The following is a 16,485-nucleotide window of genomic DNA, read 5'->3' as shown; positions in this document are numbered from 1 at the left end:
TAGCGAATTATAAGATTCCTACACAGTTCAAGGTTTGAATATTCAAGGCAATAGTATCAAAGAAGTCGTTATCATACTTTCTTAAAACGTTATTAGAATACAAATCTTCCAAGTAGTAGGAAGCAAGCCTGAGCAGAGCCATAATTCAGAAACTTAAATATAAACATTAGAACTAGACCTCTAATTTCATTCTTTGATTATAATGTCCTTATGAAAGAAATGTTTGAATCAAAGAGTTTGTCTCTCTTTGAGAGCGTAAGTTAATTTCTGGTCTTTTACGCCTGAATAAAATATGGGGTGGGACTTCAAAGGGGCGAAATATAACCGAATTATATGTCCATTAAGGACATTTGCTCAACACTGGCAATCCACAACGAATTTCACCCATACTTTAGATTTTATTTTCACGGAAGGTATGAAAGGTTAAAAGGTGCTTTGTGTTATGTAGAATTCTATTTCTCTCTCTCTCTCTCTCTCTCTCTCTCTCTCTCTCTCTCTCTCTCTCTGTCAGTTCCCCATAGATGAATAAATAAATAAACGTGTTTGCCCAGGTATGTTGAAATGACGTACCGAGACGGAATTATGATGCTCTCTCTCTCTCTCTCTCTCTCTCTCTCTCTCTCTCTCTCTCTCTCTCTCTCTCTCTCTCTCTGTAAATTCACAATTATCGTCCTTATGCTCAAATCTCCCTTTTGATTTGACATGAGAGAGGAAAAAAGATTGATCACTAGCATCCCGTACTTCTAATGGATACTTCATTCTAATTGCCGGAGGACTTTGTTGATATGCCTCTCTCTCTCTCTCTCTCTCTCTCTCTCTCTCTCTCTCTCTCTCTCTCTCTCTCTCTCTCTCTCTCTCTCTCTCAAACACATCCTGTTTACTTAGAAGTGACGGTAATGATTTATATGAGCAGACGAAATTATTTTGTTTTTATTTGAGGAAAAATAATGTTTTTAAATCGCGTACCCACTTTGTTCGACCGTTTATTTCAGTCTTTGAGAGATTAAGTGGTAATACAGTTCCCAGGGAATTGATTAGTATCATAGTCTTCACTTTCAATTCCATTCCTGGATATATATGAAAATTATTATCCCCCATTGCTTATTATCAGTTCCCAATTTTTATTCCGCTCTCTCCTTCCCTACTGTAATCGCTTTCATTTACGCATTCCATCCAATTCTCCATCATTACTCTTAATCACCCCCTCCATTTTCCATTATCTACAGGAGCCTTTTCATCTGCATCTTCCAACCCTTTTCAATTCATTGCTCCTTCGCCTCGTTCCAGACTCTCCCTTTTCACAGCATCTCTTCCTCGTGTTCTAACCGCCCGGCGATGCCTCATCAAAGCATCGCCTCTCTAATTGCTCTAATTCCTGCTAACGATCTCCCCTCAAATACTCCTCCCCTCTATCCGTCAACTGATGCAATCAATTACGGCGCAGAATCAAAGGACACCGCAGTGCCAGGTAAATCTGTGCAGGTACATGCCGGTGCCAGATTCGAGGGTGCCACCAGCATCCTCAGATAACGGCTGCCGGTATCAGTCCCGAATTTCTGGTGAAATGGTGGTTTCTTGGGAATCGTCTTCGTTTCTCCACGTTGACTAGAAGATATGAGGCAGATTCAACTCTTATTCGTTTATCAAGGTGTACATGAGGATATTAGACAAATTCGGCTCTTAATATTTTCTTCAAATATTGATGATTGCATGATGGTGAAACCAGTATGTGTAAAATTTTCATCTATATTCATAGGGCCATATTGTAACTGATGAGTCAAGGATTACATGAAAGAAAAGAAGCAAGCCGGAAAAAGGACAAAGATCACTGAAGCATATCAGTTGTCAAAGATTTCCTCCCTAAAACCTATAGGAGAGAGAGAGAGAGAGAGAGAGAGAGAGAGAGAGAGAGAGAGAGAGAGAGAGAGAGAGAGAGAGAGAGAGAGAGAGAGAGTAGAAACTACCTTTTAGTTTGATTTAATCTCCATCTGTACATTTAACAATTTATTTACCATACCTAAATTTTCAGTTATTAATAAGATGGAACGGATAGTTCGTGACATTTTAGTTAATGTTTCTACTGTTTACTAACAACTGGAAGAAAAACGGCACATGAAAATAAACCGCATGATAATTAACGTCGTAGAGTAATACAAATCGTACTTAACTAATATATAGTCTGACTAACTAATGTATAGTGTTACTTACGTATGCAATATCAGTCTGTCTGATACTCAGTCTTTATTCACACTGCCCTTTGATTTTCTTTTTTGAGTCTTTTACTAAATACTGGCTCATGAGACCGCGTATTAAATGTCAGTGCTTCTAAATACTTGAAAGACTCTACCCAATTAATCTTTCTATCCTTGTATAGTTAATTCACTTCCAATTAGTTTTTATAAAATTTATCTTCAGTCTCATCCCATTACGTTTCCGATGTAGTCAACTAACATATCCTTTGATATTTCCTGATTAAAGCAGTTTCTGTCTTTGTCCTGATCTAAAACTGCTCTTCCATCTCCAGACTTTTTTTTTATTTTAAAATCCGTCTGAAGGGCACACTTCCAAGTTTAAATGAATTAAAAGGAGAATTTATTAAAAGGATAAAAAACTAAAATCTAATAATGTGCCGGCTGATTAAGGCCTGGAAATTAAGTAGAATTGAATTACTTACGAAAGTGAGATTCAACACGAGTTGGGTAATACCTTATTTGTAACCGGTCAGGAATCAGCATGACATTAAATATTTATCCAAGATATTTTTGCAGATTTAAGAATATGGCTTTGGTGATAATATCAGGAATCGGAATGCTTAAAGGAATGAGAAATGATACCTTAGATAAATTTACAGAAATTCAACATTTAGATTAGTTCATTACGAAGGAAAACTGAGATTAATTGAACGTTTATATATATATATATATATATATATATATATATATATATATATATATATATATATATATATATATATATATATATATATATATATATATATGCATATATACATATATTACACACACACACACACACACACACACATATATATATATATATATATATATATATATATATATATATATATATATATATATATATATATATATATATATATATATATATATATATATGATCCTATAATATAAATCTCATTTTATGACAAAACAGATGGCAGTGGCTTCCCAACAGTTCTTCTGTTTGTTAGAGGATGAAAAATGGTTTACTGTTCCCATTATTATGATTTTTTTGTAAAATGACTTATCATGTTACAGGAACAATTGATTTGCTGCTAGCGCTGATCTTAATCTAAGTATGGATACAGGAGTTATTTTGTTTCGTTTTCTTCAGTATTATTTTCACTGATTTACATATACATGCCCTGCTTCATGATAAAAAGAGAGCAAAAGAAAGTCACAAATTACCACGTATAGCCTGAGGTAAAAAACAATGTGCTATTGTTAGCATCCTCAGCGTTTTATCATACATCTTGAATCTTACCCTTCTCATATGAATAAATCTTCCCCTTTCTTCTCGCAAGTTTTCGCACCAGAATATCCTATTCTGTTTCCCTTATTCTTTCCAACACTTTTTCCTCGTTATCCTGCCATCCTCACCATTTACTTTGCTCCTTCAATCAGCCCTCTCTTTCTCCCTTTCACCCACCTTGTTTAGCGAGGGGCTGTAAGTCCCTCTCAGCCCCTGAAATAGGAGGGAACCTTTGTTGAAAAATTTCGCCGAGGGAGTATCTACCATTAAGCCCTGGGGCTCTTAGCTGTTGACGAGGGTTATCGTACATCTATCGTTTCAGCTTAGTGCTTTTGGGCCCGGATATTACAGGCTAGGAAGGCGTTACCTTAAAAGGGAATTGTCACTGGTCAAGGCTTTGGGTATATTTATCTTGCACGGTCTTTTAGACCTTGCCATAAAAATGTCGGGTATTTCGCTCAGAATTTATGTCACTTAAAAATATTATTTTAAATGTTTCCTTCTTCATTGTCCAGCTGCTGACGTTTTGAATTATAGGATAATTGCACTAATGCAGTAATAACAAGGTAAACACTTGCAACACATAATAATTACGAGATGGTTATATAATAACATTTTATTCAATTAATCCGCACCTGGATATGTGTAGAAGACAAGAAATGATAATACGAATATTAAAGGAATTTAGAGGGAAAAAAATCAGGTTAGCTTACGCGAATAGTTTAATAAAAAAAGGAAAACATTTGGTAAATATGCACTTGTATATGACAGAATATATGTTGATACATAGATTTTACTGGTCAGTGAACTTACGTCAAATAGACACATTCAGGCTTGAAAACAACTAGAAGAAAATTCGTTTATATAGGAGAGTGGAAGAATTACACATTCCATGAGTGTAAATCTTAAACCTAATAATGTTAATATTCAAATTCCTTACTAAACTTGCAAGTGACACTTTATTCACCCAAATTCACACGAATTCGCCCACGGCTTTGGGCGACCCGTATTATTTTGACACTGATGCTATAATCACTGTAACTGAAGTCGTCACGTTCCTCGTTTTTGTTTTATGGAGATTTTGTGGCGCAGAGTCTCAAGGTTTGACCAATTTGTCATGCAACTCATTTTTGTGATTCAAGTTATTCTTTATTCTTTATGCTAATTGTGTTTTAACGTGCTGCTATGACGAGTCATTTTTGTCATCACCTCAAATGAGAAGAATATTAACACCTTTCTTCCAGTGACATATTTTAATTCGATGCAAATCAAGCAGTACTTAATTGTAATGCGACCTGTCAGCCTTTCTTTCTATAACATATAATTTCTTTTGGTTCACCACAAGCAAAATTTCATTGTAAAACTACGTACACTTGTCAGTGTTTTGACAGTAACATATACTTACTTTCCATTCACTATAACAAACTTTCATTATAAAACTACGTACAGTTGCCAGTGTTTTCTCAGTGACATATAATTTCTTTCGATTCACCATAAGCAAAATTTCATTGTAAAACTCCGTACACTTATCAGCGCTTATACCATCATCATTACTTGAACGAGTATTAACTAATATCCTGAAATTCTCTTCATAAAAAAAGACCTTTTTATAGAGATCTGAAAGCTTCTCTCTCTCTCTCTCTCTCTCTCTCTCTCTCTCTCTCTCTCTCTCTCTCTCTCTCTCTCTCTCTCTCTCTCTAATCACATTTTCAGTCATAGCATGTGGTGACGGGAGTCCCTCCACCATGTCACGAAATGCTTGCTTGCACGCACCTTCAGGGGCAGTCCATACGAAAGCAAACAGGAGCGAAGGTCAGACAAATAAAACGCACGAAGTAGCTCTCCCACTCGTCCGAACAAATAAAATATTTCAATTAGAAACTTTGTAACTAATGCCTGGAAACACGAAGATATACAGACACGGCAAAAAAATGTTTCAGTGCAGGAAGCGGGATTTTCATGTTCGGGAATCATTCATTTTTGTTTCATTTTTTTCTACAAAGCAAGGAAATTTAAAATCTGTACTTAAATGTAAATGTGTACAACGCGCTTTCCTGATAACTGAAATGTTTTTACATAATAATATTTCTGTAAGCCACTCAAATATATCGTTACATATTCTTCTGAAGGAATTGCATAAGTATACTATGTCAGCCATTAACATGAAAGAAATAAATATTAATAATAGATATGACAATTCAAATTTTCCATTTATTGATAATATATGAGGTGCTTTTCAAAAAAAGGAAATAGATAATGCAATGGCCACATCTTTCATGCCATTTTGTGGTTTATAAACAACAAAATCCCCCCCAGAAATAACAGTATAAATATGTTAGATTTGTATGTAAGTAACAACCCAAAATAATTTTTGGAAATTGCCATTTTTTCTTGTAGTGACCGCTGAAGGGTTAGTAGTATATTGAAGAAATTATAATACGAGAACTAAAAAAATATATGAAAAACTTTTAAAACTTAGAAAACTGAAAATATTAAAGGTATGAGGCAATATGTAGTATGTTTTTCGTTTTATTGCTTTTAGATTATAATTAGGAATCACAGATGTATCACATAAACTTTAGTACAGCTCATGTAGGAACAACTTAATACAAAGTAGTTACATTCCCCCTAAATATTTCCAAACATTCCCATCCCATGAGGCTGTCTATTTTCCTTTCCTTATCGTAAAGCCACTGTGATCACCCAGAAAGGAAGAACCACAAATGAGAAATCCGCAATATTTCCGGGTGTCGTTCAAACTTCCATTTCCTCTCTCCGGCTATATGTCAGATGGGGTGACATATCGTGATCACAATATATCCGTCAATACTCTTGGTTTCTTTTGTTTTTTATTTGTGTGTGTGTCAATATTTTCCATCACCAGAATATAATCTTTTTGACAGTTGTGTTCCTCGTGAACGAGAAAATGTCTCTTTCAAAGAAAATAGTTGTTTTTTGTAAGTCTTGTAACTCAGATCTTAAGAAAAATGTTGTCTTTATATTTATGTGTGCCGCACGCGTTCTTGTAGTGAATTGGACCGACATGATCATTCCCTATTAAACGAAGAAAGAAAAATTATTATCATATTTACTGGTAAAGATTTTACCTATAGATCACCATACTACATTTGACATTTTTCCAGATTTTCATTGCTATTATGTCTTAAGATATATAATTATCATCATACTGCATGGGAATGAAAACCTAAAACTATCATTTCAACCTCATTTAATAGTCTAATTTTGACACTGGTCTTTACCACTGGTCTTTATCTAATTTTGACACGGCTCTTTACCATTGGTCTCTATCTAATTTTGACGCTGGTCTTTATCACTGGTCTTTATCTAATTTTGACACGTCTTTACCACTGGTTTTTATCTAATTTTGACACTGGTCTTTACCATTGGTCTTTATCTAATTTTGACGCTGGTCTTTACCACTGGTCTTTATCTAATTTTGACACGTCTTTACCACTGGTCTTTATCTAATTTTGACACTGGTCTTTATCTAATTTTGACTCTGGTCTTTACCACTGGCCTTTATCTAATTTTGACACGTCTTTACCACTGGTCTTTATCTAATTTTGACACTGGTCTTTACCACTGGTCTTGATCAAATTTTGACACGTCTTTACCACTGGTCTTTATCTAATTTTGACACTGGCCTTTACCCCTGGTCTTTATCTAATTTTGACAATGGTCTTTATCTAATTTTGACACTGGTGTTTACCACTGGTCTTTATCTAATTTTGACACTGGTCTTTACCACTGGTCTTTATCTAATTTTGACACTGGTCTTTACCACTGACCTTTATCTAATTTTGACACTGGTGTTTACCACTGGTCTTTATCTAATTTTGACACTGGTGTTTACCACTGGTCTTCATCTAATTTTGACACTGGTGTTTACCACTGGTCTTCATCTAATTTTGACACTGGTCTTTACCACTGGTCTTTATAACTAAATAGGGTAGCCCTGTGAGGGCCGTTAAGTAGCTCAGTGGTCTGGTTGAACTATTATAATGATAATAAAGTATAACCAAATAAAAAAGGAATATCTATTTACGGACCCAACAGAAATGATCTCTTTTGTTCCCTCCATTCCTTCTTATCTATTCTTTGTAGCTTAATCATTTCCTTTTAATTTTTTTTCACTTCAAACTCCCCACTCTCACTCTAACCATTCACTTCTCACCATTCAGACACCTCCCCCTTTTTCCCTCTTCCCTCACGCCTTGTTAAACGGTGAGTGGTCAGCTTCCCTCCACTCTTGATATACGAGAACCATTGTAGAAGGATTTCGTCTTTGGGGAATATCAAGAATTAAACGCCAGGGTTTTTTTTTTTTTAACTGGAAATGATTACGGTACTGCATTTTCATAGCTTAATCGCTTCTGAGGATAGATATGAAGTCTGGGATGGTGTTGTTATTATTATTATTATTATTATTATTATTATTATTATTATTATTATTATTATTATTATTATTATTATTATTATTCAGAAGATGAACCCTATTCACATGGAATAAGGCCACAGGGATCATTGATTTCAAATTCAAGCTTCCAGAGAACATGATGGCGTTCATTTGAAACAAGTAACAGAACGTGATAGAAAATGACGAAAGAAGAGATCAGCAATTATAAAGATTATAAAAAATTAATGAATAAATAGATAAGAATGTAAGTCAATTGTAAAATAAAAGGAGAATTGCTTTAGTATATTCTTCCCTACTCAGGGAAAGAAAAACAGGTAAGTTAGGGTCAAATAATCTAAAAAATATTCGGAAGCTTATTTTTTTTTTCTTTCTTCATCCTTCCTTCCTATTTACTCTTGCGCTTTCGTGTCGTCTACCCTCCCGGATGCGTGCAAGCATTTCGTGACACCCAATAGGGCAACCTATTACCGCATTCTACAATTACATATATAATGAGAGAGAAAGACAGGGAGAGTTGAAATCCCCATAAAAATCTCTCGGTAACGAGCATTCCGGGAAATTCCAAGAAATATTCGGTTCCTATTTCTCTGAAGGACGATAATGTGAGAGATGACCGCTCGGTCACTTTATACACTTCATAATTGAGTTAATTAATTTTGCTTTTTTCTGATGTGATATTAGTAAGTTCTTAAATTCTAGGACTGAGAGTTTTAGCAAATCAGTCAAACAGAGGTTTTCATTAAGTAGCAATGCGAAGTCTGATGAGAATTGTTCATGAGGACGTAGCTATTTTATTGATTCATTCTGCGCATGTGTAAAAGTAACACATACACACTTGTAAACAAACCCTATCTATTTTCAATTATACAAAAACAAACAAGCGTCTTAGAGCCGTTTGTTGATAAATGCATTGTACCTTTGTTAACCTATTTCTTACTATTCAGTTCTTACCTATACATCACACATAATTAAAACAGCCAGATTTAATAATTTTATTTCATTGCTTATTCACCAAACTAAAATTCACATCCATACAGTTCGTACAGCATTTAACTTTTTTTATTTAAATTCTGGTAATCTAATTCACACGAGCAGCATTAAAATGTCATGCACAATGTAACCGTTATTTCCACGGGGAAAGGAAACATTGATCTTAGAGAGATCTAATATCCCTCTCTTTAGTTTTTTAAAGCACTGCTTACCTTTCACGTAAATTTCTACTCACATTCTGCAGAAAATGCTCGTTTTTTGGTCCCTAGATTTGGAAGACAAGTAATTCAGCCCGTTGCCCTCACATGCAACAATACCTTTTAAGCAGCACGATTTCAGTCGTAATATCCGGCTTTGAAGACTCTGAAGCAAACAAACAGATGTACGATAACATTCGAAAACGACCAAGGTCCCCAGGTTGAAAGAGTCAAAGTCTCCAAAAAAGGAGAATCCTTCAAAAAACAATTTTTTTTTTGAGAGGGACTTACAACCCCTTTTAACAAGGTACGTTAGGAGGACCAAGAAGGAGACTGCATAGTGAGAAGCAAATGGTGAGAAAGAGATACTGATGTGAGAATTAGGGAAAGAAATTTAAAAGATTTTAAATGACGTAGTACAGAGGAAAGTTAAGACGAAATGGGATAAAGTCACTTATTCATGTGTGAACTAATATATGTCGTCACCTGTTATTGAAAGCCTTGATAATGATGACACTCAAAAACTGCTTGAAAATTTAAGGCGATAAATGCTATGTCAGTCTACATTACATAGGTGATTTTTCTAGGCACTTTTGTGTATTTAAACAAACGCATTTTTTCTTATTTCCTTTTTTTTTTCCTTTATCCTTTTCGGTAAAGGGGGGGGGGGGGAAATAAGTTAATCTGAATTACATATAAGACGTTTCTAGACATTCACTTCATTTTAAACATTTGAATGTTCTCCTGTTTTCATGCATTGTTTTCATCCTTTTTGGTACGGATTGGGGTGGTGGGCGTGGCAAGGGGCGGGGTGAGGGGAGTTAGGGTGACAAGCTACTAACTTTCATCCTTATATCAAAGAAACTCAGACTTCCCCTTTCATACGCCACTGTCGGATATTGGTAATCGATTCTGAAACGGTATGTACCTGCAAATTTACCTGATACTGCAGTGTCCTTTGATTGTGTGAAATAATTAATCTGATCAATCGATGGTAGGGAGGGTTCGAGGCGGCGAGATCGTTAGCAGGAATTAAAGCAATTAGAGCAGCCAGGCTTTCGTGAGGCCTCGGGCGGTTAGAAATGATGTACTGTGAGGAGAGATGCCTGGGGAGAAGGGATGTGAGGACAGATTAATGGTAAAGTAGGGAAATATGAGAAGGCGAATTCGTGAAATGTATACAAAGTGAGGGAAGGTATAAACAGATGTAAGGGGGAGGGAATGTTATTAAAAAGAAATCGTAAAATCACTTAACTAGATATAGTCAAGTGAGGAACTTTGAAAAGGAATGAAATTTATCAAAATTACTGAAATAAAGTTTTACATAATAGTTTCGACAAAAGTAGTTTAATAGCGAGCGCTTATCAGAGTGGTGTCGACAGCATAATAATAGGGAAAATATTCGTTCAGAACAACGGGTGATCTATTCTTAGTATCCAACAATAGACCACAAGGGACCAGACAAAGCAAGATAAGGGTTATAGAGCATAGTTGCATAATGTGGAAGAAATAGACATTCGAGAGGAATGTAATTGTAGAAAGACAAAAAAAAAAAAAAAAAAAAATTAAAACTGACTCCTGATCTGCGGTCGTGAATGGACACAATAATAAGATTATGAGTAAGGAAAACACGTTAATGAGGTTCTTCTCGTTAATTCAAGTTTTAGAAAGAATTATGATTGGTTATGCGATAAACCACACAAGAAACTGGTTGTACGATAGGCAGCGAAGTAGTTAGACTGTAAAACTTTGTGATAACTCTATATGACTGCAAAGACATATTATGCAAGGTACAATTCTGAAATGGTGTAGGGAATTAGGAATTTAGAGCCAGAAATACTAAATTGCACATTAAACATCTAAAGAATAACAGAAACTTCAAAATAAAGAATTAACGATATCAAAATGTTAAAAGAATCTTATCCGCGAGAGCTAAATATGCCAAGAAACGGCAGTGACGAAAAAAGAATCAGCTAATAGCCCCGCTGACAGTCTACCTGTCGCAGCCAGTATCCACAGACAGCGCATGCGCGGCGTCAAGGTGCTCGGCACATATCAACACAGTCCCTGGGCAATTAACGTGGGCTGTTGTCCTTCAGAAGTGCCGGGGAGATGAAGATGATTAATCTTGTCCTCTGTGTCATCTTCAAGTCAAACAAGCGTTCGTAGCCGGGATGGGTAGAAGTGTCATGTCTGAACTTACGACGCAGTCCATCATCATCGTGAGAGAGAGAGAGAGAGAGAGAGAGAGAGAGAGAGAGAGAGAGAGAGAGAGAAGTGAAGTATTACTGAACATTTATACACATTGGTTGAATGGAACTGAAAAACAAGTATTACAATTTGGAGCTAGATTTTCAACTCACGTTTCGAAGTTCGGTCTTACATTTATGATGAAAACAGGTGGTAGTTGAATCATGCATATAATTTTTAAAAGAACATATCGCAAGGGAAATATATTTAATAATGCTAAAGGAACAACAGGAAATACACAATGTTTATAAAATACGAAAATACGAAAAATACGGAACTTGTAGTAAAATATATTTGATTATAAGTGACTAAGCACTATTCAAGAATATTTTTTATTTACAACTAAAAACGATATCAAAATGAAAAGTTACATTGTAAGGGTAAGATAAGAGGTCGTAAAAAGATGATGAAATAGGATGACAGAAAATGGAATATAGTGGGGTGCACAGAAAACTGAATTAAACCAAACGAATGGACCACAGTGAAAAGCTTATAATTCAAGTTGAATTTCCTTGATGTGGAAGGATAGAGATAAAAACGCAAGTTCAGAAAATTGTCCCAATAAAAATTTACAAAAGGAATCCAGCAGATCTTCATGAAAAATGCTATAAGACCAAACAGCATAGGTGAAATAATATTCCCTTATTCCCTTTTCGTATCCTGCTATTTAATACAATTTAACTTGACGAGACGCCATTAGCAAGGGATCCACTTCGCTCATAGATGTGGGTGTATATATATATATATATATATATATATATATATATATATATATATATATATATATATATATATATATATATATATATATATATATATATATTTATTTATTTATATATATGTATATATATATATATATATATATATATATATATATATATATATATATATATATATATATATATATATATATATATATATATATATATATATGTGTGTGTGTGTGTGTGTGTGTGTGTGTGTGTGTGTGTGTGTGAGTGAGTGTGAGTGTGAGTGTTAGTGTGTATACACGTCTGGACGTGGCATCATAACACCAGCATCCCAGTCATCTCATGTTTTCCAAGAACTTGAAGACCGAAACAACATCCCATTTTCTTATCCATTTGTCACAGAGAGCAATTCTGAATACCCACTTCTTGTGAGGAATTCTTTAACTTTTTTAAAAGGAGTATGTTTTCCCTCCTCCAGCTACAACGGTGGGCAAGGTGCCTTATTCATGGAGAGACTGTCACAATGGACCTCTGTTGAAAAACGCCTCATTCTCCTCTTATCGTCAGGGGACTCGGAACGTCTGTGCTCGGAAGATAAACAAACTTGGCAGTCCAACGTATTTGATGGAGGACATAAATATCAATGCATCTTTTTCAAGGAATAATGTTCAGAAATTCGCGTTCTGTTCAACAGAAATTCGCGTTCTGTTAAATACTGTATTGTATGATGATTAACAGTTCGATTTGAAGAATTCATTCTGGTGTGATGATTAACATATATAATTTTTATTAATTGATGATATAGCCAAAAACATTTAGACTTGCAGGATATCGTAGATATTAGGTTATTAATATTTTATGCATTTACAAAATTCTGTAATATATATATATATATATATATATATATATATATATATATATATATATATGTACATAAATATATGTATATATATACGTATAAATATATATATATATATATATATATATATATATATATATATATATATATATATATATATATATATATATATGTATGTATATATATATATATATATATATATATATATATATATATATATATATATATATATATATATATATATTGTGTGTGTGTGTGTATGTATGGATGTATGCATGTGTATGTATATCTAGCTTGATGAATTCAGATACTAAAGCAACTTTTACTCCTTCAATATTAAGCAAAGGCGTCATAACCTTGAAGCAGTCAAAGTGAGCTTGGAGCGTTACTGTCCTCCATTGCCTGCGAAATGAATTTAGTGCTTAAGCGAGTTCCCGCGAAATGGGGCGAAGAAGAAGAAGGAAATGAAATGGGGTGGAAAGGAAGAGTAAAAATAGTTCAGAGGAATGGAAGGTGGTTAAGAGTAAAACAATATATAGTAAATTGTATAAAGCACTAAAACAGAGGGCGTAATGAAGTGAAAGGTTACCTAGGAATTAAACATCGAAGGAGGATATTAACAGGATAATGAATAAATGAGAGAGAGAGAGAGAGAGAGAGAGAGAGAGAGAGAGAGAGAGAGAGAGAGAGAGAGAGAGAGAGAGAGAGTTCAGGTACAAAACGGTTACGAAAATAGAATATTGAAGTGACTGAACGGAATATATTCAGAATGAAAGTGAGAGAAATAAAGCAAAATAATATTTAGTGATATGAGAATTGACAGAGTTTTACCGAATAAATTGTTTAATGTTTGGGGAGAATTATTGATAAATAGCATGTACAGTAATAAATTAAAAAGAAAGAATAATAATACTATCGTTAATGACAATGCTGACATAATTTTATCATACCTAAAATCAATTGGAATCATGAAAGATATTGTCATTGTCTGCTTAATTCCTAAATCTCTCTCTCTCTTTTTTAAAACTGTCTTTTGAAAGTTTTTAAATTCTTTGCTTATGTCATTATCTATGTCAAGAGCTCCGAATGTCTGGTACTGTTCCCTTATTAACTTAAGGAAATTACAACTGGGGACTTTTTTGGCGACCCCTCTGTTATTAAATTACACTGAATATAAATTTCAGCCGAGGTTACTTCCACAAAACTTATGTAATTAACGAGGGTGAGGGAAAATGACTGTAATAATGTTTTGCTGACTCCCTTCTTGAATATATAGTAGATTTTGATTTTTGTATTCCTTTGAGAGAAATCTGAAGTTAGTGTCAGTTTTTAACTTGTAAATTGTAGATATGGCGTGAAAAGAATAATTGTATAGAGGAATATTCAGAGAGAGAGAGAGAGAGAGAGAGAGAGAGAGAGAGAGAGAGAGAGAGACGTTTTGTCAAATAGTGTGCTGACATCATGAAGGAATTATGTTAATCCGTTAAAATCATTAATAAGACCAAAAGAAAATTAAGATAATCTGCAGAGCACATTCACGAAACAGAAATATATATATATATATATATATATATATATATATATATATATATATATATATATATATATATATATATATATATATATATATATATATATGTATATATATGTATATATATTTATATATAAATATATTTATATATATATATATATATATATATATATATATATATATATATATATATATATATATATATTTTTAAATTTATTCTAATAAAAACACACATGCAACCCACGACATTACATCCCCAGAAAACCGCCTCACAGACCCTCGACAACAACCCCGTCACTCGTTGTGAAACCAACCTTCTCTCACTGATGTCTGAAAAAAAAAAATATTAATCTGTCCAAACTGTCATATTGGACGCGTCAAAAACAGCTCTCGGAAAGCAAAGAACAAAGGGAAACCTGAGGATAATGTGGACGAAATCAATGCCTCGGGTATTGTGCAGATGTCATGCGTCTTCGTCTCTTTCCTTCCGCCATGAATGAGGCAAAAGGAGATCTGAATGATATCCCGGAAATATTGGAGATTTTTTCAATTGGACTTTCCCCATCGGGGGGAAAAAACCCATTACGCTCATTTGAAGGAGGGCTTTGGGGAACAATGGTTTGATGGGCGGGAAAAGAATGGGTCCCAATCCTTGGTTTCTTTTTAATACTGGAGTGCTTTGGTGTGGGCGTGTTCGTAAAATGTGTAATGATTGTCTAGTTATTATTATTGAGATTTTCTAGACGTCATTATCTATACTGATAAATTAATATCACACAGTGAAATGTATCTTGAAGAGGTGCTTAATAAATATAATACGCAAATATATAATATGAGCAACGGCGATAGTTGTAGATTTGAATTATTGCGGGAACATAATAAAAGTCATGTTTGTTATATCAGCTTATAAATATTTGTACTGGCAATATACATAAATAGATATATAGACAGGTAGATAGACAGATATAGTTTGTGCATATGCCGCGTGTATATCGATACATTCAAAACAACTTTGAAAAAAAGGAAGAAACTGACATACTTAAAAGCCTTCAGAAACGCAGGCAGCTGCCTGGAAAGCCGAGTGTCGCCCCTAACTCTCTTTCTTTACTAAGCAATGCTAGTCCTTGCAATTTCTCCATTTTACGACCGCCATAAAAAAAAGTCCATTCTTCGGGGTTGGTTGGAGGATGCAAATAATGTTCCCCTCTGGCTTCAGTCATGAAATAAAATGAATTTCTTCGTCCGAAGTTCATTTTGGTTCAGGAAGTCAAACCTGAATAAAAAAAAAAAAAAAAAAAAAAAAAAAAGGGAAAGGATATCGAAGGTTTTTGTTTTATGTCCCAGATCCGAATTTAGATTCAGGAAAGGAAAGACAAAATAACACTAATAAACAAAGGATAGAAGTCGAACCTAGATTAAAAAGGAATATATCGAACGCTTTCTTTTATGTCCCTGATACGAATATTTAAATTTAGGAGAGCAAAGATGAAATAATATTAAAAAACGAAGGAGGAAAAGTTAAAGAATTTCGGTTTGATTCATGGTCGTAAAATGCAGTGTCATTAAGAAGAGAAGTGTGCTTCGCTAGTAATAATGAGAAATATAACAGTGAAATTTGATACCTGTGGTACCAACATAAACTCAAGTATTGATGCGTAAAAATATCATCGATTAAAAGTACTGTTTTAGTAAAGATATTTAATTCAATCTTTCTTTCTTTGTTGACTGTTTTTTCATTACAACCTTAAGCTAATGTTTAAGTACATTAATTTTTTTTATCTCTTCGTGTGTGTTATCACTTAACCTATTTTCTGTTAATGACCTTTTACTCGAATAAAGGAAATATTCAAGATATTTCTGATTTCGGTATAATTTCAATAGATGAGTTCAATTGGGATTTGCTGGATACATTCACTTTCTCCTTGAATGTGCGAAAAAACAAAATTTCCTCGTTAGCTTCTCTTTGTAGCTTCAGTGACTTGATTCGGCTTTAATTAATTTAATGACAGAGTTCATAATCTAAA

The sequence above is a fragment of the Macrobrachium rosenbergii genome, chromosome 40 (genome assembly GCF_040412425.1).
Source record: "Macrobrachium rosenbergii isolate ZJJX-2024 chromosome 40, ASM4041242v1, whole genome shotgun sequence".
Taxonomy (NCBI): Eukaryota; Metazoa; Arthropoda; class Malacostraca; order Decapoda; family Palaemonidae; genus Macrobrachium; species Macrobrachium rosenbergii.
Note: the sequence above shows the minus strand (reverse complement) of the source record.